Here is a 22,478-nt window from a genome sequence, read left to right on the forward strand (position 1 = left end):
CCAATCCACCTAACCTGCACATCTTTGGACTGTGGGAGGAAACCGGAGCACCCGGAGGAAAGCCACGCAGACACAGGGAGAACGTGCAGACTCTGCACAGACAGTGACCCAAGCCGGGAATCGAACCTGGGACTCTGGAGCTATGAAGCAATTGTGCTAACCACAATGCTACCGTGCTGCCCTCTATTCTCATCCTGTTCCTGTATTTGTCAAGATGCCCCTTAATCGTCACTATGGTCCCTGCTTCCACCACCTCCTCCGGCAGCGAGTTCCAGACACCCACTACCCTCTGTGTTAAAAACTTGCCTCGTACATCTCCTCTAAACCTTGCCCCTCGCACCTTAAACCTATGCCCCTAGTAATTGACCCCTCTAACCTGGGAAGAAGCCTCTGACTATACACTCTGTCTGTGCCCATAAAAATTTTGTAGACCTCTATCAGGTCGCCCCTCAATCTCCTTCGTTCCAGTGAGAACAGACCAAGTTTATTCAACCTCTCCTCATAGCTAATGCCCTCCATACCAGGCAACATCCTGGTAAATCTCTTCTGCACCCTCTCTAAAGCCTCCACATCCTTCTGGTAGTGTGGCGACCAGAATTGAACACTATACTCCAAGTGTGGCCTAAGTAAGATTCTATACAGCTGCAACATGACTTGCCAATTTTTATACTCAATGCCCCGGCCAATGAAGGCAAGCATGCCGTATGCCTTCTTGACTACCTTCTCCACCTGTGTTGCCCCTTTCAATGACCTGTGGATCTGTACAGCTAAATCTCTCTGACTGTCAATACTCTTGATGATTCTACCATTCACTGTATAGTCCCTAACTGTATTAGACCTTCCAAAATGCATTACCTTACATTTGTCCGGATTAAACTCCATCTGCCATCTCGCCGCCCAAGTCTCCAAACGATCTAAATCCTGCTGCATCCTCTGACAGTCCTCATCGCTATCTGCAATTCCACCAACCTTTGTGCCGTCCGCAAACTTACTAATCAGACCAGTTACATTTTCCTCCAAATCATTGATTTTCTCCAAATCATTGCTAACACTGTTGGGGGGGTTTTATACGAATGTGGCAGGGGGATGGGAACCAGATTAGGAAGTTAGAGGTCAGTAAAGAGGCAGCAACTAAAGCCAGTAAGGTTCTAGATAATAAACTCAATATGACTAAGAGGAAGAGTAGGCAGGGAAGAGATGATGAACGCAAAGGGACAGGTGGTCTGAGGTGCATTTTTTTCAATGCGAGAAGTGTAGCAGGTAAGACAGATGAATTTAGGGCTTGGATTAGTACCTGGGAATATGATGTTATTGGTATTACTGAGACTTGGATGAGGGAAGGGCAAGACTGGCAACTAGATATGCTTCAGGGTGGATAGAGAGGGAGGTAATAGGGGTGAAGGAGTTGCATTACTGGTCAGAGATGATATCTCCGAGAGGAATAAGGAGGGCACGATGGAGGATTCGAGCACAGAGGCAATATGGGTAGAGCTAAGAAATAGGAAGGGTGCAGTAACATTGTTGGGACTTTACTACATGCCTCCCAAAAGCGAGTGTGAAGTAGAGATACAGATTATAGAAAAATGTAGGAGCAATAAGGTGGTCGTGATGGGAGATTTTAACTTCCCCAACATTGAATGGGACTCATGTAGTGTTGGAGGCGTAGATGGAGCAGAATTTCTAAGGAGCATCCAGGAGAGTGTTTTAGAGCAGTATGTAAATAGTCCAACTCGGGAAGGGGGCCATACTGAACCTGGTATTGGGGAATGATCCCGGCCAGGTGGTTGAAGTTTCAGTCGGTGATTACTTTGGGAATAGCGATCACAATTCCTTACGTTTTAGAATACTCATGGACAAAGACGAGAGTGGTCCTAAAGGAAGAGTGCTAAATTGTGGAAAGGCCAAGTATAACAAAATTGGTTAGGCCACATTTGGAATACTGCGTGCAGTTCTGGTTGCCACATTACCAGAAGGATGTGGATGCCTTAGCGAGGGTACAGAGGAGGTTCACCAGGATGCTGCCTGGTATGAAGGGTGCTTGACTGGAGGGTCTATGGAGGGTGCTAGCTTTGAAGAAAGGGTTGAGTAGATTAGGTCAATAACTCCCTGGATTATCCCTGCTACCCTTCTTAAACAAAGGGACAACATTAGCAATTCTCCAGTCCTCCGGGACCTCACCCATGCTCAAGGATGCTGCAAAGATATTGGTTAAGGCCCCAGCTATTTCGGCCCTCGCTTCCCTCAGTAACCTGGGATAGATCCTATCCGGACCTGGGGACTTGTCCACCTTAATGCCTTTTAGAATACCCAAAACTTCCCCCTTCCTTATGCCGACTTGACCTAGAGTATTTAAACATCCATCCCTAGCCTCAACATCCGTCATGTCCCTCTCCTTGGTGAATACCGATGCAAAGTACTCATTAAGAATCTCACCCATTTCCTCTGACTCCACGCATAAATTCCCTCTTTTGTCTTTGAGTGGGCCAATCCTTTCTCTAGTTACCCTCTTGCTCCTTATATATGAATAAAAGTCTTTGGGACCCTCCAATCCACCTAACCTGCACATCTTTGGACTGTGGGAGGAAACCGGAGCACCCGGAGGAAACCAATGCACATATGGGGAGGTTGTGCAGACTCCGCACAGACAGTGACCCAAGTGGGAATCGAACCTGGGGGCCTGGAGCTGTGAAACAATTGTGCTATCCACAATGCTACCGTGCTTCCTTATATTCCACACAGGCTTTGTCTGTTCCCAGCCTTCTAACCCTGACAAATGCCTCCTTTTTCTTTTTGACGAGGCTTATAATATCCCTCATTATCCAAGGATCACAAAATTTGCTATATTTATCCTTCTTCCTCACAGGAACATGCCGGTCCTGAATTCCTTTCAACTGACACTTGAAAGCCTCCCACATGTCAGATGTTGATTTGCCCTCAAACATCCGCCCCCAATCTAGGTTATTCAGCTCCCGCCTAATATTGTTATAATTAGCCTTCTCCCAATTTACCACATTCACCCGAGGACCACTCTTATCCTTGTCCACCAGCACTTATCCTTGTCCACCAGCACTTTAAAACTTACTGAATTGTGGTCACTGTTCCCGAAATGCTCCCCTACTGAAACTTTTACCACCTGGCTGGGCTCATTCCCCAATACCAGGTCCAGTACAGGCCCTTCCCTCGTTGGACTATCGACATATTGTTTTAAGAAGCCCTCCTGGATGATCCTCACAAACTCTGCCCCATCCAAGCCCCCAGCACTAAGTGAGCCCCAGTCAATATTGGGGAAGTTGAAGTCTCCCATCACAACAACCCTGTTGCTTTTACTCTTTTCCAAAATCGGTCTACCTATCTGCTCCTCTATCTCCCGCTGGCTGTTGGGAGGCCTGTAGTAAACCCCCAACATTGTGACTGCACCCTTCTTATTCCTGATCTCTACCCATATAGCCTCGCTGCCCTCGGAGGTTTCATCTCGTAGTACAGCGGTGATATTCTCCCTCGCCAGTAGCGCAACTCCTCCACCTCTTTTACATCCCCCTCTATCTCGCCTGAAACATCTAAATCCTGAAACGTTTAGCTGCCAATCTTGTCCTTCCCTCAACCAGGTCTCTGTAATGGCAACATCATAGTTCCAAGTAGTAATCCAAGCTCCACATTCATCTGCCTTACCTGTTATACTTCTTGCATTAAAACAAATACCCTTCACTGCACCAGTCCCGCTGTTGTCAGCAATTTCTCTCTGTCTGCTCTTCCTCAGAGCCATAGTTGCCCTATTTCCTTGTTCTCCCTCAATTTTTTCATCTTCTGACCTATTGCTCCAGTACCCATCCCCCTTCCATACTAGTTTAAACCCTCCTGTGTGACACTAGCAAACCTCACGGCCAGGATATTTATGCCTATCCAGTTTTGATGCAACCCGTCCTTCTTACTGTGGCTTCACAGCTCCAGGGTCCCAGGTTCGATTCCCCGCTGGGTCACTATCTGTGTGGAGTCTGCATGTTCTCTCCGTGTCTGCGTGGGTTTCCTCCAGGTGCTCCGGTTTCCTTCCACAGTCCAAAGACATGCAGGTCAGGTGGATTGGCCATGGTAAATTGTCCTTAGTGACAAAAAAGGTTAGGAGGTGTTATTGGGTTACGGGGATAGGGTGGAAGTGAGGGCTTAAGTGGGTCAGTGCAGACGCGATCGGCCGAATGGTCTCCTTCTGCACTGTAAGTTCTATGTTCTAAAGGGAACTATGAAGTTATGAGGCGTGAGTTGACCTTGATAGATTGAAGCGAGTTACTTAAAGGGATGACAGTGGATAGGCGATGGCAAACATTCACGGAACGCATGGGGGAACTACAGCAACTGTTCATTCCTGTCTGGCACAAAAGCAAAGGGGGTAAGAGAGTCAATCCATGGCTTACAAAGGAAATTAGAAATAGTATCTGATCCAAGGAAGAAGTATACAAATTGACCAAGAAAAATAAAAAGTCTGAGGATTGGGAGCAGTTTAGAATTTAGCAAAGAAGGATAAAAGGACTGATTAAGAAGGGGGAAGTACAGTACGAAAGAAAACTGGCAGGGAACATAAGACTGACACTAAGAGTTTCTATAGATATGTGAAGAGAAAGCGATTGGTAAAGAGAAATGTCGGCCCCCTACAGACAGAAACAGGGGAATGCATAATAAGGCACAAAGAAATGGCTGAGCAATTGAATACATACTTTGGTTCTGTCTTCACAAAAGAGGACACAAATCAGATACCAGAAATGTTGGAGAATGAAAGGTTTAGTGAGAGGGAAGAACTGAGGGAGATCAACATTAGTAGAGAAATGGTGCTGGGAAAATCGATGAGATTGAAGGCGGATAAATGCCCAGGGCCTGAGAATCTGCATCCCAGAGTGCTTAAGGAGGTGGCTCTGGAAATAGTGGATGCATTGTTGGTCATCTTCCGGGATTCTATAGACTCTGGAACTGTCCCTGCAGATTGGAGGGTAGCTCACAACACTCCGATATTCAAAAAGGGAGGTAGAGAGAAAGCAGAGTATTATAGACCAGTAAGTCTAACTTCGGTAGTGGGGAAAGTGCTTGAATCCATTATCAAGGACTTCATAGCGGGACATTTAGGAAGCTGTGGCAGGATCAGTCAGAGTCAGCATTGTTTTATGAAGGGAAATCATGCTTGACAAATCTGTTGGAATTCATTGAAGATGTAACCAGTACAGTTGACAAGGGGGAGCCAGTCGATGTGGTATATTTGAACTTTCGGAAGGCTTTGACAAAGTCCCGCATCAGAGATTATTTGGCAAAATTAATGCGCATGGGATTGGGGGATAGAAAACTGGTTGGCAGAGAGGAAACAAAGAATAGGGATTAATGGGTCCTTTGCAAATTGGCAGGCAGTAACCAGTGGGGTATCACAGGGATCGGTGCTGGGACCCCAGCTATTCACAATATATATTAATGATTTGGATGAGGGAACAAAATGTAACATCCCAAAGTTTGCAGATGATACCAAGTTGGGTGGGAGGGTGAACTGTGATGAAGATACAGGGATCGTACAGCATGATCTGGACAGGTTGGGCGATTGGGCAAATATATGGCCGAAGCAGTATATTTGGATAAGTGTGAGGTTATGCACTTTGGAAGCAAAAACAGGAAGGCAGATTATCATAGTATCATAGAATTTACAGTGCAGAAGGAGGCCATTCGGCCCATCGAGTCTGCACCGGCTCTTGGAAAGAGCACCCTACCCAAGGTCAACACTTCCACCCTATCCCCATAACCCAGTAACCCCACCCAACACTAAGGGCAATTTTGGACACTAAGAGCAATTTATCACGGCCAATCCACCTAACCTGCACATCTTTGGACTGTGGGAGGAAACCGGAGCACCCGGAGGAAACCCACGCACACACGGGGAGAACGTGCAGACTCCGCACAGACAGTGACCCAACAGGGAATCGACCCTGGAGCTGTGAAGCAATTGTGCTAACCACTGTGCTACCGTGCTGCCCCTATTACTACCTGAATGGTTATAAATTGGGAGAGGGGAGTGTGCAGCGGGACCTGGGTGTCCTTGTGCACCATTCGCTGAAGGTAAGCATGCAGGTGCAGCAGGCAGTAAATAAGGCTCATGGTATGTTGGCCTTCATTGCGAGAGGTTTCGAGTAGAGAAGCACGGATGTGTTGCTGCAATTATACAGGGCCTTGGTGAGGTCACACCTGAAGCATTGTGTGCAGTTTTGGTCTCCTTCTCTGAGGAAGGATGTTCTTGCTCTCGAGGGAATGCAGCGAAGGTTTACCAGACTGATTCCATTGATGGCGGGACTGTCATATGAGAAGAGATTGGCTAGGTTGGGATTGTTCTCGCTGGAGTTCAGAAGAATGAGGGGGACCTCATTGAGGCTTATAAAATTCTAACAGGACTAGACAGGGTAGATGCAGGGAAAATGTTACCAATGATGGGCGTGTCCAGATCCAGGGGTCACAGCCTGACGATTCAGGGTAAACCATTTTGGACAGAGATGAGGAGACATTTCTTCACACAAAGAGTGGTGAGCCTGTGGAATTAATTACCACCGGAAGTAGTTGATGCTAAAACATTGAATATATTCAAGGGGCAGCTAGATATAGCACTTTGTTTATTAAATAAACAATTTTATTGAGGTATTTTTGTTGGCATATAAAACAATGACATTGTATAGTACCGTACAAAAGGAAAAGCAAATAACACATAGTGCAAACCACGACTCCATTCCCGCAAGGACCTGCCTTAACCACCCCCTACTCCACACTACCCTAGCCCCCCGCACCACCCCCCCCCCCCCAGCTGACGATTAATTCTCCGCGAAGAAGTCAATGAATGGCTGCCACCTCCGGGCGAACCCCGATAGTGAACCTCTCAAGGCGAACTTAACCTTTTCTAGCCCGAGAAAGCTCGCCATGTCCGATAGCCATGCTTCGGTCTTCGGGGCTTTGAGTCCCTCCATGCCATCGTCGTCGGGCTACCAGGGAAACAAAGGCCAAGATGTCGGCCTCCTTCTCCTCCTGGACTCCCGGGTCCTCCGACACCCCAAAGATTGCCACCTCAGGACTCATTACCACCCCAGTTTTCAATACCCGGGACATGACATCTGCGAATCCCTGCCAATACCCCGAGTTTAGGGCACGACCAGACCATGTGCACGTGATGAGCCGGCCCACCGGCGCATCTGGCACACTTGTCCTCCAGCCCGAAAAATTTACTCATCCGAGCCACCGTCATGTGGGCCCGGTGCATGACCTTAAACTGGATCAGACTGAGCCTGGCACATGTTGCGGTCGTGTTTACTCTGCCCAGAGCTTCTGCACGAATACCGTCCTCCATCTCCCGCCCGAGCTCCTTTTCCCACTTAAGCTTCAGGTCATCAGTCTGCTCCCATTAGTTCTTTGTAAATATCTGAGACTCTACCCTCACCTACCTCTCCCCTAGAAACTACCCTGTCCTGCCTCCCCTTTGGCGGGAGGCGTGGGAAGGACAGCATCAGTCTGCGCACGAAATCCCGCACCTGCAAGTCATTCCCTCCCGCCCGCCCGGACTTCGCCCTCATGCTCGGGAAGCTGCCTTCCAGGAACAGACCACCCACCCACACAATCCCCGCCCTCCGCCAGTCGATACCCACCGTCCATGTTCCCCAGGGCAAATCGGTGATTGCCGCAGATTGGGGTCCACACCGATGCTCTCACTTACCCTATATGCCTCCTCCACTGGCCCCTGATCCGCAAAGCCGCCACCACTATCGGGCTGGTGGAGTACCGCGCTGGCGGGAGTGGCAGAGGCGCCGTAACCAGGGCCGCTAAACTCCACCATTGATGGTGGGCTGCCTCCACCTGCTCCCAGACCGACCCCATGCCCACCATCCATTTCCTTATCATCGCTATGTTGGCCGCCCAGTAGTAGTTGCTAAAGTTCGGCAACGCCAGCCCCCCTTCCCCTCTGCTCCTTTCGAGCATTACCTTCCTCACCCGCGGGGACTTCCCCACCCAGACAAATCCCAGGATAATTTTATTCAGACTCTTAAAGAAGGTCCTCGGGATGAAAATGGGGAGACACTGAAATATGAACAAGAATCTCGGGAGAATAGTCATCTTGACAGTCTGCACCCCCCCCCACTAGTGACAGCGGGAGCGCATCCCAACTCCGAACCTCCTCCCTCACTCGTTCCACCAATCGGGACAGGTTGAGCTCATGCAACCTGCCCCACTCCCGTGCCACCTATATCCCCAAGTATCTAAAGCTTTCTACCAGCCTGAACGGCAACCCCTTCAGCCTACTCCCCTGCCCCCTCGCCAGAATTACGACCAACTCGCTCTTAGCCATGTTCAATTTATATCCTGAAAACCTGCCGAATTCACTCAGGATTTCAATGATGCCGTCCATCCCCGCCATTGGGTCCGCTACGTATAACAGCAGGTCATCCGCGTTTCACAAGACTTTATGTTCCACTCCCCCCCCCGGACCAGCCCTTTGAAGCTCTCAGAGCAATTGCCAGCGGCTCTACGGCCAGCGTGAACAGCAGTGGGGAGAGGGGGCAGCCCTGTCTTGTCCCGCGGTGTCGGGCTAGATATAGCTCTTTGGGAGAATGGGATCAAAGGCTATGGGGAGAAAGCAGGATTAGGCTAATGAGTTGGATGATCAGCCATGATCGTGATGAATGGCGGAGTAGGCTCGAAGGGCCAAAAGGCCTCCTCCTATCTTCTATGTAACTATGTATATGTATGTATTCCCAGTGGAGGGAGTAGACTTACCGTACAATTTGGCAGGTGTGAAGGTGGTAGCCTGCTCCATGATTTCAAGGTATCAGAAGGAAGTACTGTAGATGGTACATGAGATGCCAATGGTTTTTGATCAATAAGAGAATCAGAGGTTATAGGGAGAAGACAGGAAATTGAGGATGAGAAACATGTCAGCCATGATTGAATGGCAGAGCCGACTCGATGGGCCAAATGGCATAATTAGACCATAAGACTATAGACATAGGAGCAGAATTAGGCCACTCGGCCCATCGAGTCTGCTCCGCCATTCAATCATGGCTGATATTTTTCTCATCTCCATTCTCCTACCTTCTCCCCATAACCCCGATCTCCTTACTGATCCAAAACCTATCTATCTCTGTCTTAAAGACACTCAGTGATTTGACCTCCACAACCTTCTGCGGCAAAGAGTTCCACAGATTCACCACCCTCTGGCTGAAGAAATTCCTCCACATCTCTGTTTTAAAGGATCGTCCCTTCAATCTGAGATGGTGTCCTCTGGTTCTAGTTTTTCCTACAAGTGGAAACATCCTCTCCATGTCCACTCTATCCAGGCCTCGCAGTATCCTGTAAGTATGAATAAGATCCCCCCTCACCCTTCTAAACTCCAACGAGTACAGACCCAGAGTCCTCAACCATTCCTCATACGACAAGCTCTTCATTCCAGGGATCATTCTTGTGAACTTCCTCTGGACCATTTCCAAGGCCAGCACATCCTTCCTTAGATATGGTGTGCAAAACTGCTCACTATACTCCAAATGGAGTCTGACCAGAGCCTTATATAGCCTCAGAAGTACATCTCTGGTCTTGTTGTCTAGCCCTCTCGACATGAATGCTAACATTGCATTTGCCTTCTTAACTGCCAACTGAACCTGCACGTTAACCTTAACAGAATCGTGAACAAGGACTCCCAAGTCACCTTTGTGCTTCTGATTTCCTAAGCATCTTCCCATTTAGAAAATAGTCTATGCCTCCATTCCTCCTTCCAAAGCATAACCTCTCACTTTTCCACATTGTATTCCATCTGCCACGTCATTGCCCACTCTCCTAGCTTGTCCAAATCCTTCTGCAGCCCTCCTGCTTCTTTAATACTTCCTGCCCCTCCATAGATCTTTGTATCATCTGCAAACTTAGCAACAATGCCTTCAGTTCCTTCCTCCAGATTATTAATGTATATTGTGAAAAGTTGTGGGCCCAGAACAGACCCCTGAGGCGCATCACTAGTCACCGGCTGCCATCCTGAAAAAGACCCCTTTATCCCCACTCTCTGCCTTCTGCCAGTCAGCCAATCCTCTATCCATGCCAGGATCTTACCCATAACACCATGGGCTCTTAACTTATTTAACAGTCTCCTATACGGCACCTTCTGGAAATCTAAATAAATCATGTCCACTGGTTCTCCTTTGTCTACCTTCCTTGTTACTTCCTCAAATAACTCTAACAGATTTGTCAGACATGACCTCCCCTTAACGAAGCCATGCTGACTCAGTCCTATTTTATCATGCGCTTCTAAGTAATCCGCAATCTCATCTTTAATAATGGACACTAAAATCTTACCAATGACCGAAGTCAGGCTAACCGGCCTATAATTTCCCATCTTCTGCCTCCCTCACTTCTTAAGCAGTGATGTTACATTAGCCACTTCCCAGTCCTCTGGGACCCTTCCTGCCTCCAGTGATTCCTGAAAGACCATCACCAACGCCTCCACAATCTCCTGAGCTATCTCTGCTCCTATGTCTTATGGTAGGACATGTGGGAGCGAGGAAATCTCAGTGGGCATTAAATGATTCAACAAAGGCGATATTGAAAGACATTGATCCCATATCAAATGACAGCAGTAATGAGCCAGGTTCTGAGAATTCTAAGACAGAATGTAATAGTAATGACAGGGATGAAGAGTCAGATGAGAGTTTTGAATTTGATTTTGGTCCGATTATGAAGTAGTGATAAACAACTGTTTACGAATAGACATGTTACTACCTAATCTTGAGCAAATAGCAAGTATTTCCAACAAAGGTGGGAAAGAAGACAGCAAACCGGAAGAAGAAAGTGATTTGGACTTTTCTAAAAGGAATTTGTTCCAGCTTATCTTAACCCGTTGCCATTTCCTTCAGCTGCAGCTATTTGCCAGCATATAGAATTTTAGAATCTACTATACAGAAGGAGGTCATTCGGCCCATCGAGACTGCGCAAGCCCTTGGAAAGAGCACTGAGGACAATTTAGCACCTAACCTGCACATCTTTGGACTGTGGGAGAAAACCGGAGGAAACCCACGCAGACGCGGGGAGACCGTGCAGACGCCGCACAGACAGTGACCAAAGCCGGGGATCGAACCTGGGACCCCGGAGCTGTGAAGCAATTGTGCTAACCACTTTGCTACATGCCTGCTTTTAGGGAAAATATACATGAAAGCATGGCATCAGTTTATCAGGATGAGGACAGTAAGGACTTTCCTCAAGAATCCTTTTTATCATATCATAGAATTTACAATGCAGAAGGAGGCCATTCGGCCCATCGAGTCTGCACCGGCTCTTGGAAAGAGCACCCTATCCAAGGTCAACACCTCCACCCTATCCCCATAACCCAGTAACCCCACCCAACACTAAGGGCAGTTTTGGACACTAAGGGCAATTTATCATGGCCAATCCACCTAACCTGCACATCTTTGGACTGTGGGATGAGACCGGAGCACCCGGAGGAAACCCACGCACACACGGGGAGGATGTGCAGACTCCGCACAGACAGTGACCCAAGCCGGAATCGAACCTGGGATCCTGGAGCTGTGAAGCAATTGTGCTATCCACAATGCTACCGTGCTGCCCAAATCACTTTGAAGTGATACCAAGCGAACGTCTGGGTAACCCACACCCTTTTAAAGGTGAACAATGCCTCTTCAAAGTAGAGGAAGCAAACAGGAAAGATGAACTAAATAGAAAAAACAATTTTTCTCAAAATTAAGAGAAAGGTGGATGGAGAACCATGTGGTAGCTCTGCCACCGCATCTGTTCACAACAGCCAGAAAGTTAATCGCACCAATGGCATACCATCTGATTCTGAAAGTAAAGAAGAAAAGTTGAAATTTGGAAAGCACAAATTATTTCAGTCCATATTATTAGTTGGAGATTATGACAACTCCGAGGAGGAAGTAAAAACTGTAAAGCAAAAATGGTGCATATACAGCTAATCAACTTTGAGAGGGTTGAACCTTCAGCTGCACTTGTTGTGGAAGGTAGCCTTGTGAAAGACAAGAGAGAATGTGAAGCTGGAGGGGTAGAAGAGTGCTTATTGATTCAAAATGAACCAAATAGTTCCCTCAGCATTGACAATACTACTTGTTGTTTCGTTGCAGGAGTTCTTCGAAATTTGGACAAAAAATCATTGGACAATCAGAAAAGACTGACTGCATTACACGAGAGAAAGGAAGAGACAGTCGTAATAAATACACTGAAAGAGTATGGATGGAGTTATAGGGAAATACTAGGGGGCACTCTACTACCTAATCATGATGTAGATATAGGAAACTCTGAACTGATAAAGCTGCATCTGTCTCAACTTAAACCACGGAGATGGTTTTTCAGTTGGGGACTGAAATACAGTGCAAATTGGACATGTCGCAGAAACAAGTAAAACCGCGGTGGTCCACAGAACACCAAGTAGGCTTTGGGAGACTGAGGTCATGTTGGTATTGGTGGACAAACCGGTGCTGGCTGCCTGGACTTTTCCAGACCATTTAAAATGGCCACAGTTGACAGTGACCTAGAGGTTGGGGCAGTGCGACTACAAGATTATGATGCAGGAATTGAGAGTCCTGTAGAGTATTTTTCGAAGATACTTTGTGCTAGAGAAAGTATTTCACCATTGAAAAGAAAGCCTGCCAGCCCTGTAGTACTTTGAAGTATATTTCTAACATGACAACAAACAAAGCCTAGTTTACAGACATTAATCCACTTGCGCCTATAGAGAAGTACAAAACTCAGACCGCAAGGTTGTTCCATTGGAGTTTATTATTACAACAGTTCAATGTTAAAATTATGCACATTCCTGGAGAGGATAATTATATTGCAGATGCTTTGTGGTGCGTTTAAGGGCTGACTAGTTACCAATGTAGAGACTGGGAAGGAAACTTGTATGCTGGGAATGGATGGGTGTTTGTGATTTATGTCTTGCATACTTCAAAATGAAACGCCGAGTCCCTGAAGGTCGAGTCCCTGAAGTTTCATTTGTGGGGGGGGGGGGGAAAGAGTGTGGTATCATAGAATTTACAATGCAGCAGGAGGCCATTCGGCCCATCGAGTCTGCACCGGCCCTTGGAAGGAGCACCCCACCCAAGCCCACGCTTCCACCCTATCACCGTAACCCAGTGACTCCATCTTTCGGACACTACGGGGCAATTTAGCATGGCCAGCCACCTAACCTGCCCATCTTTGGACTGTGGGAGGAAACCGGAGCGCCCGGAGGAAACCCACGCAGACAGGGGGAGAAAGTTCAAACACCACACAGGGTATGTTTATTCCCTGTCTTATTTTCCCTTTGTTTAATTTGCCATTACATTTTTAATCCATGGATGATTTATGGACATGTGTCGTTCAGGCAGCCTGTTTCTTTAATTGACTGCAGTGACTGTGCCTTTAATTCAAAGGAAAGAATCTGGATTATGGACAGGGGATGTGTATGATTCTGGATTGGGGATGATGATGATTCTGATTTGGGGATGAGGATAGTTCTAGATTGGAATGACGATGGTCCTGGATTTGGGATGAGAAAATCCAGGATTGAGGATGATCCAGATTAGAGGATATACCTGGATTGAGGATGACCTAGGATTTTGGATATTCCAGAATGATGATGATCCTGGATTTGGGATGTTCCTGGATTGAGGATGAGTTTGATTCTAGATTGAGAATGTTCCAGACTGGCTTTATGGAGTTTGCATGTTCTCACCATGTATGTTTCCTCCGGGTGCTCTGGTTTCCTCCCACAGTCCAAAGAGGTGCAGGTTAGGTGAATTGACCACGATCATTGTGTGGAGTTACAAGGATAGGGTGGGTGAGCGGGCCTAGGTAAAGTGCTCTTTTAGAGGGTTGATGCAGACCATAGAACATAGAACATTACAGCGCAGTACAGGCCCTTTGGCCCTCGATGTTGCACCGACCTGTGAAACCACTCTAAAGCCCATCTACACTATTCACATATCGCCCATATGTCTATCCAATGACCATTTGAATGCCCTTAGTGTTGGCGAGTCCACTACTGTTGCAGGCAGGGCATTCCATGCCCTTACTACTCTGAGTAAAGAACCTACCTCTGGCATCTGTCCTATATCTATCTCCCCTCAATTTAAACTATGTCCCCTCGTGCTAGACATCACCATCCGAGGAAAAAGGCTCTCACTGTCCACCCTATCCAATACTCTGATCATCTTGTATGCCTCAATTAAGTCACCTCTTAACCTTCTTCTAACTAACGAAAACAGCCTCAAGTCCCTCAGCCATTCCTCATAAGATCTTCTGTCCATACCAGGCAACATTCTGGTAAATCTCCTCTGCACCCTTTCCAATGCTTCCACATCCTTCCTATAATGCGGCGACCAGAATTGCACGCAATACTCCAAATGCGGCCGCACCAGAGTTTTGTACAGCTGCAACATGACCTCATGGCTCCAAAACTCAATCCCTCTACCAAATGGGCCAGATGACCCCCTTCAGTATTGTAAGGATTCTATGGATGATTCTGGTTCAAGAATTACCGTGGATTAAGGGTTACCCTAGATTGGACATTACCCCGGATCTGGGATGAGGATGATCTTGGGATGAGGATGATGATGATCCTTGATTGAGGGTGATCCAGGATTATGGATAATTCTGGTTTGAGGACGATACTGGAATGAGGATGATCCTGGATTTGGGATGAGGATTTTTCTGGATTGTGGATAATACTGAATTGTGGATCAGAATGATTCTATATTCACGATGTAGATGATCCTGGATTCAGGATGAGAATAATCCTGGATTCAGGAGAAGGATGATCCTGGATGAAGGGCGATCATGAATTTTGGATGAGAATTAGCCTGGATTGAGGGTGATGTGGAATTCCAAAGGATACTGGATTGAGGATGATCCTGGATTCATTTTGGACGAGGATATTTCTGGATTGATGATAATTCTGGATTGAAAATTATCCTTGATTGTGGATGATGATTATTTTTGAAGAAGGATAATCCTGGATTGAGGATGACAGTTATCCAGAATTAAGGTTGATCATGGATTCTGGATGAGGATGTTCCTGACTTGGGGATGAGAGTGATTCTGGAAGAGGGATCAGGATGATTCTGGATTGGGATGAATGTGATCCTGGATTGGTGAGGATAATTCTGAATTTTGAATGATTCAGGAAAGAGGATGATCCTGGATTGAGGAAGATTCAGGTCTTGTGATGTAGATAATCTAGAATGTGGAAGCTCCCAAACTCAGGGTCATACTAGATTGGGTTGAGGATGATCCTTGATTGAGGATTAGGATGATTATGGACTGTTGGAGTGTATGGTTCTGGATTGGGGATGAGGATGATTCTGGATTGTAGATACAAATTATTCCTGATTGAGATGATCCTGGATTAAGAATTAATTAAGGATGCCCCAAATGGTAAAATGACATTGGAATATGGATGAGGATGATTCTGTATGGAGGTTGGGGATCATCCTAGGTTCAGAATTATTTTGGATTCATGATGTTCCTGGATTGAAGATAATACTGAAATGAGGATGATACTGGATCCTGCTATCTGTTATTTTTATCAATGACTTGGAAGAGGGGGCTGAAGGGTGGGTCAGTAAATTTGCTGATGACACCAAGATTGGTGGAGTAGTGGATGAGGTGGAGGGCTGAGGTAGGCTGAAAAGAGACATTGATAGGATGCAGAGCTGGGCCGAAAATTGGCAGATGGAGTTTAACCCTGGTAAGTGCGAGGTGATTCATTTTGGTAGAAAAAAGTTGAATGCGGATTACAGGGTCAACGGCAGGGTTCTGAGGAATGTGGAGGAACAGAGAGATCTTGGGATTCATGTCCACAGATCTCTGAAGGTTGCCACTCAAGTGGATAGAGCCGTGAAGAAGGCCTATAGTGTGTTCGCGTTTATTAACAGGGGCCTGAGTTTAAGAGCCGCGCGGCTATGCTGCAACTACACATGACCCTGGTGAGACCACATTTGGAGTATTGTGTACAGTTCTGGTCACCTCATTATAGGAAGGATGTGGAAGCATTGGAAAGGGTGCAAAGGAGATTTACCAGGATGCTGCTTGGTTTGCAGGATAGGTCTTATGAGGAAAGGCTGAGGGAGCGAGGGCTTTTCTCATTGGAGCGGAGGAGGATGAGAGGCGACTTAATAGAAGTTTATAAGATAATGATGGGGATAGATAGAGTGGATGTTCAAAGACTATTTCCTCGGGTGGATGTAGCTGTTACAAGGGGGCATAACTATAAGATTCAGGGTGGGAGATATAGGAGGGATGTCCGAGGTAGGTTCTTTACTCAGAGAGTGGTTAGAGTGTGGAATGGACTGCCTGCTGTGGTAGTGGAGTGAGATAGCTTGATCTTGGTTTCGGACAATGCTCGGCCCAACATCGAGGGCCGAAGGGCCTGTTCTGTGCTGTACTGTTCCATGTTCTATCCTGGACTTGTGTTGATTGTGGGTGTGTGTGTGTGTGTGATCAAACCTGGAGTCAGGGTTATCCTTGAGTGAGGATCGTTCCTAATTAAGGATCATTCTTGATTAAGGATATTACTGGATTGAAGCTGATCCTAGATTGAGAATGACCCTGCGTTTGGGATGAGGATGATTCTGGATTCAGGATGATCCTAGATTGTGGATGACCCTGTGTTCAGGGTGACACTGGATTGGGGATACGTTTGAATCAGGATGGAGAATAAGGATCATCCTGGATTGAGAATACTTCTGGATTGAGGATGATCCTGGTTTGAGAATAAGAACTAGGAGCAGGAGTAGGCCATCTGGCCCCTCGAGCTGCTCCACCATTCAATGAGATCATGGCTGATCTTTTGTGGACTCAGCTCCACTTTGTGTCCCGAAAACCATAACCCTTAATCCCTTTATTCTTCAAAAAACTATCTATCTTTGTCTTAAAAACATTTAATGAAGGAGCCTCTACTGCTTCACTGAGCAAGGAATTCCATAGATTCACAACCCTTTAGGTGAGGAAGTTCCTCCTAAACTCAGTCCTAAATCTACTTCCCCTTATTTTGAGGCTATACCCCCTAGTTCTGCTTTCACCTGCCAGTGGAAACAACCTGCCCGCATCTATCCTATCTATTCCCTTCATAATTTTATACGTTTCTATAAGATCCCCCCTCATCCTTCGAAATTCCAACGACTACAGTCCCAGTCTACTCAACCTCTCCTCGTAATCCAACCCATTCAGCTCTGGGATTAACCTAGTGAATCTCCTCTGCACACCCTCCAGTGCCAGTACGTCCTTTCTCAAGTAAGGAGACCAAAACTGAACACAATACTCCAGGTGTGGCCTCACTAACACCTTATACAATTGCAGCATAACCTCCCTAGTCTTAAACTCCACCCCTCTAGCAATGAAGGACAAAATTCCATTTGCCGCCTTAATCACCTGTTGCACCTGTAAACCAACTTTCTGCGACTCATGCACGAGCACACCCAGGTCTCTCTGCACAGCAGCATGTTTTAATATTTTATCATTTAAATAATAATCCCTTTTGCTGTTATTCCTACCAAAATGGATAACCTCACATTTGTCAACATTGTATTCCATCTGCCAGATCCTAGCCCATTCACTTAGCCTATCCAAATCCCTCTGCAGACTTCCAGTATCCTCTGCACTTTTTGCTTTACCACTCATCTTAGTGTCGTCTGCAAACTTGGACACATTGCCCTTGGTCCCCAACTCCAAATCATCTATGTAAATTGTGAACAGTTGTGGGCCCAACACAGATCCCTGAGGGACACCACTAGCTACTGATTGCCAACCAGAGAAACACCCATTAATCCCCACTCTTTGCTTTCTATTAATTAACCAATCCTCTATCCATGCTGCTACTTTCCCCTTAATTCCATGCATCTTTATCTTATGCAGCAACCTTTTGTGTGGCACCTTGTCAAAGGCTTTCTGGAAATCCAGATATACCACATCCATTGGCTCCCCGTTAATTACCGCACTGGTAACGTCCTCAAAAAATTCTACTAAATTAGTTAGGCACGACCTGCCCTTTATGAACCCATGCTGCGTCTGCCCAATGGGACAATTTCCATCCAGATGCCTCGCTATTTCTTCCTTGATGATAGATTCCAGCATCTTCCCTACTACCGAAGTTAAGCTCACTGGCCTATAATTACCCGCTTTCTGCCTACCTCCTTTTTTGAACAGTGGTGTCACGTTTGCTAATTTCCAATCCGCTGGGACCACCCCAGAGTCTAGTGAATTTTGGTAAATTATCACTAGTGCATTTGCAATTTCCCTCGCCATCTCTTTTAGCACTCTGGGATGCATTCCATCAGGGCCAGGAGTCCTGTCTACCTTTAGCCCCATTAGCTTGCCCATCACTACCTCCTTGGTAATAACAATCCTCTCAAGGTCCTCACCTGTCATAGCCTCATTTCCATCAGGATGATTCTAGATTCAGGATGTTTGAGGGTAAGGAGCATCCTGGATTGGAGATGAGGATCATCCTGGATTAGTGGTGATAGGTATTCTGATTGGGGCTGAGAAAGATCCTCGATTGCAGATAATCGTGGATGAAGAATTAGGATGAACCTGGATTGAAGTGAGGATGATTTTGGATTGCCGATTATCCTGGATTGAGGATTATCCTGGCAATGGGGGTCATCTTGGATTATGCATAATACTGGACTGAGGACGAATATGAATTGAGGTTGAGGATGCTTCTGGACTAAGAATGATGATCATAGACTCATAAATCCCTACAGTGCAGAAGGATGCCATCCAGCCCTTCAGGTCTTCACCAACCCTCTGAAAGAGCAACCCACCCAGACCCACTCCCCCACCCTATCCTAACATGGATAATTATGGATTTAGTATGATTGAGGATTACACTATTTGGGGGTAAGGATGATTCTGAATTGTGGAAGAGTATATTTATGGATTGATGATAAGTCTGAATTGAGGATGATCCTGGATTGATGATGATGATTATTCTTGAATAAGGATAATCCTGAATTGAGGATGACGATGATCCAGATGGAGGTTGATCATGGATTGTGGATGAGGATGTTCCTGTCTTGGGGATGAGGATGATTCTGGAAGAGAGATAGGATGGTTCTGGATTGGGGTGAACATGATCCTGCATTAGGGATGAGGATAATTCTGAATTGAGAATGATCCAGGAAAGAGGATGATCCTGGATTGAGGGTGATCCAGGTCTTGCGATGCACATAATGTGGAATGTTGATGATCCTGGATTAATGTTCCTACTTGATTAGGATTGAGGATGATCCTTGATTGAGATTAATTCTTTATGAGGATGAAGCTGGTTTGAGGATGTTGCTGGATGGAGGATGAGGATGATTTTGGATTGGGGATGAGACTGATTCCTGATTGAAGATGGTCCTAGATTGAGAATGATCTTTCATTGAGTGTGATCCTAGTTGCAAGATGACACTCAATTGGGGATGAGGACGATTTTGTGTTGAAGATGTGGATAATCCTAGATTGAGGATTATTTTGGACTCATTGGATTGAAGATAATTCCAGAAATTGGATGATCTTGGACTCGTGTTGATCCTGGGTGGGCATGTGGTCAAACCTGGATTGAGGGTTATCCTTGATTGAGATTGATTCTTGATTCAGAATATTCCTGGATTGAGTCTGATCCTGGATTGAGAATGATCCTGGGTTGAGGATGACTCTGGATCTGGGACGAGGATGATTCTGTATTGGGGATGGGGATGGTACTGAATTGGGGATGAGAATGATTCTGGATTGAGGATGATGAATTGCGGATGAGCACAGTAACATAGTGGTTAGCACTGTTGCTTCACAGCGCCAGGGACCTGGGTTCCATTCCCGGCTTGGGTCACTGTCTGTGCGGAGTCTGCACGTTCTCCCCGTGACTGTGTGAGCTTCCTCCGGGTGCTCTAGTTTCCTCCCACAAGTCCCGAAAGATGTGCTTGTTAGGTGAATTGGACATTCTGAATTCTCCCTCACTTCTCCCTCACTCAAACAGGCGCCAGAGTGTGGCGACTAGGGGATTTTTAGAGTAACTTCATTGCAGTGTAATGTAAACCTACTTGTGACACTAATATAGATTATTATGCTTAATTGGGGATGAGAATAATTCTGCATTGAGGGTGGTCCTGGATTGAGAATGAGAATGATTATGGATTGTGGGGCATGTGTATGTTTTGGATTGGGGGTGAGGATGATTCGGGATTGAGAATGATACCAGATAGAAGATGATCCTAGATTGAGGATACCATGGAATTGTGATTGGGATGGTTCTATATTGGGGATGAGGATGACATTGGATTGGGGATGAGAATGATTCTGGATATAAGATGATCCTGATTGAGAATGATCCTCCATTGAAGTTGACCCCTGTTACAAGGTGACATTGAATTGTGGATGAGGATGTTTCTGGATTGAGGAAGAGGATCATTTTAGTTTGAGGATTGTTTTGGATTGCTGATGTTCCTGGATCGAGGGTGATTCTGCAGTGAGGATTCTGGGCTAAGAATGATCCTGGACTTGGGATCAGGATGAACCTAGATTGATGATCATACAGGACTGAGAATTATGATTATCCTTGATTGAGGATAATTTTAGATTGAGGATAATCCTGAATTGAGATTGATGCTGATTTGGGGGTTACGCTGATCCTCAATAGAGGATGATCCTGGATTGGGGATGCAGAATTTTCTGGATTTAGTATGAGGGTGATCCTTGATTGGGAATGAGGATGAGCATGGTTTGTGGATGATCCTGGATTGGGGGTTATTAATCCTGGAAGGTGGCTGGTCCTAGTTTATGGATGGGATGATCCTTGGCTGGGGATGAGGATGATCCTGGGTTGGGGACGATCCTGGATTAGGAATGAGGAGGATTTATGATTGCAGGTAATCCTGGATCAGGGGAGGCAGTGGCGTAGTCGCATTGTCACTGGACTAGTAACCCAGAGGCCTAGGGTAATGCTCGAGGGACCTGGGTTTGAATTCCACAGGGCAGATGTTGGAATTTGAATTCAACACAAAAATCAGGATTTAAAGGTCTAATGGTGACCATTGTCAATTGTCATAAAAACCCATCTGGTTCACTAATGTCCTTCAGGGAAGAAATCTGTCATCCTTACCTGGTCTGGCCTATATAGATGATTTGGAGTTGGGACTAAGTGCAATGTATCCAAGTTTGCAGACGACACTAAGATGAGTGGTAAAGCAAAAAGTGCAGAGGATACCGGAAGTCTGCAGAGGGATTTTTATAGGTTAAGTGAATGGGCTGGGGTCTGGCAGATGGAATACAATGTTGACAAATGTGAGGTTATCCATTTTGGTAGGAATAACAGCAAAAGGGATTATTATTTAAATGATAAAATATTAAAACATGCTGCTTTGCAGAGAGACTTGGGATTGCTAGTGCATGAGTGGCAAAAAGTTGGTTGACAGGTGCAACAGGTGATTAAGAAGGCAAATGGAGTTTTGTCCTTCATTGCTAGAGGGATGGAGTTTAAGACTAGGGAGGTTATGCTGCAATTGTATAAGGTGTTAGTGAGGCCACACCTAGAGTATTGTGTTCAGTTTTGGTCTTCTTACGTGAGAAAGGACGTACTGGCACTGGAGGGTGTGCAGAGGAGATTCACTAGATTAATCCCAGAACTGAAGGGGTTGGATTACGGGGAGAGGTTGAGTAGACTGGGATTGTACTCGTTGGAATTCAGAAGGATGCGGGGGGGATCTTACAGAAAGCTATAAAATTATGAAGGGAATAGATAGGATAGATGCGGGCAGGTTGTTACCACTGGTGGGTGAAAGCAGAACTAGGAGGCTTGGCCTCAAAATAAGGGGAAGTAGATTTAGGACTGATTTTAGGAGGAACTTCTTCACCCAAAGGGTTGTGAATCTATGGAATTCCTTGCCCAGTGAAGCAGTAGAGGCTCCTTCATTAAATGTTTTCAAGATAAAGGTAGATAGTTTTTTGAAGAATAAAGGGATTAAGGGTTATGGAGCTGAGTCCACAAAAGATCAGCCATGATCTCATTGAATGACGGATCCTCGCTGTCTTCAGGGGATGTCCAAGAGGACTGGAGAATAGCCAATGTTGTTCCTCTGTTTAAGAAGGGTAGCAAGGATAATCCCGGGAACTACAGGCCGGTGAGCCTTACTTCAGTGGTAGGGAAATTACTGGAGAGAATTCTTCGAGACAGGATCTACTCCCATTTGGAAGAAAATGGACGTATTAGTGAGAGGCAGCACGGTTTTGTGAAGGGAAGGTCGTGTCTCACTAACTTGATAGAGTTTTTCGAGGAGGTCACTAAGATGATTGATGCAGGTAGGGCAGTGGATGTTGTCTATATGGACTTCAGTAAGGCCTTTGACAAGGTCCCTCATGGTAGACTAGTACAAAAGGTGAAGTCACACGGGATCAGGGGTGAGCTGGCAAGGTGGATACAGAACTGGCTAGGCCGCGGAAGGCAGAGAGTAGCA

Source organism: Scyliorhinus torazame, chromosome 21 (assembly GCF_047496885.1).
Source record: "Scyliorhinus torazame isolate Kashiwa2021f chromosome 21, sScyTor2.1, whole genome shotgun sequence".
NCBI lineage: Eukaryota > Metazoa > Chordata > Chondrichthyes > Carcharhiniformes > Scyliorhinidae > Scyliorhinus > Scyliorhinus torazame.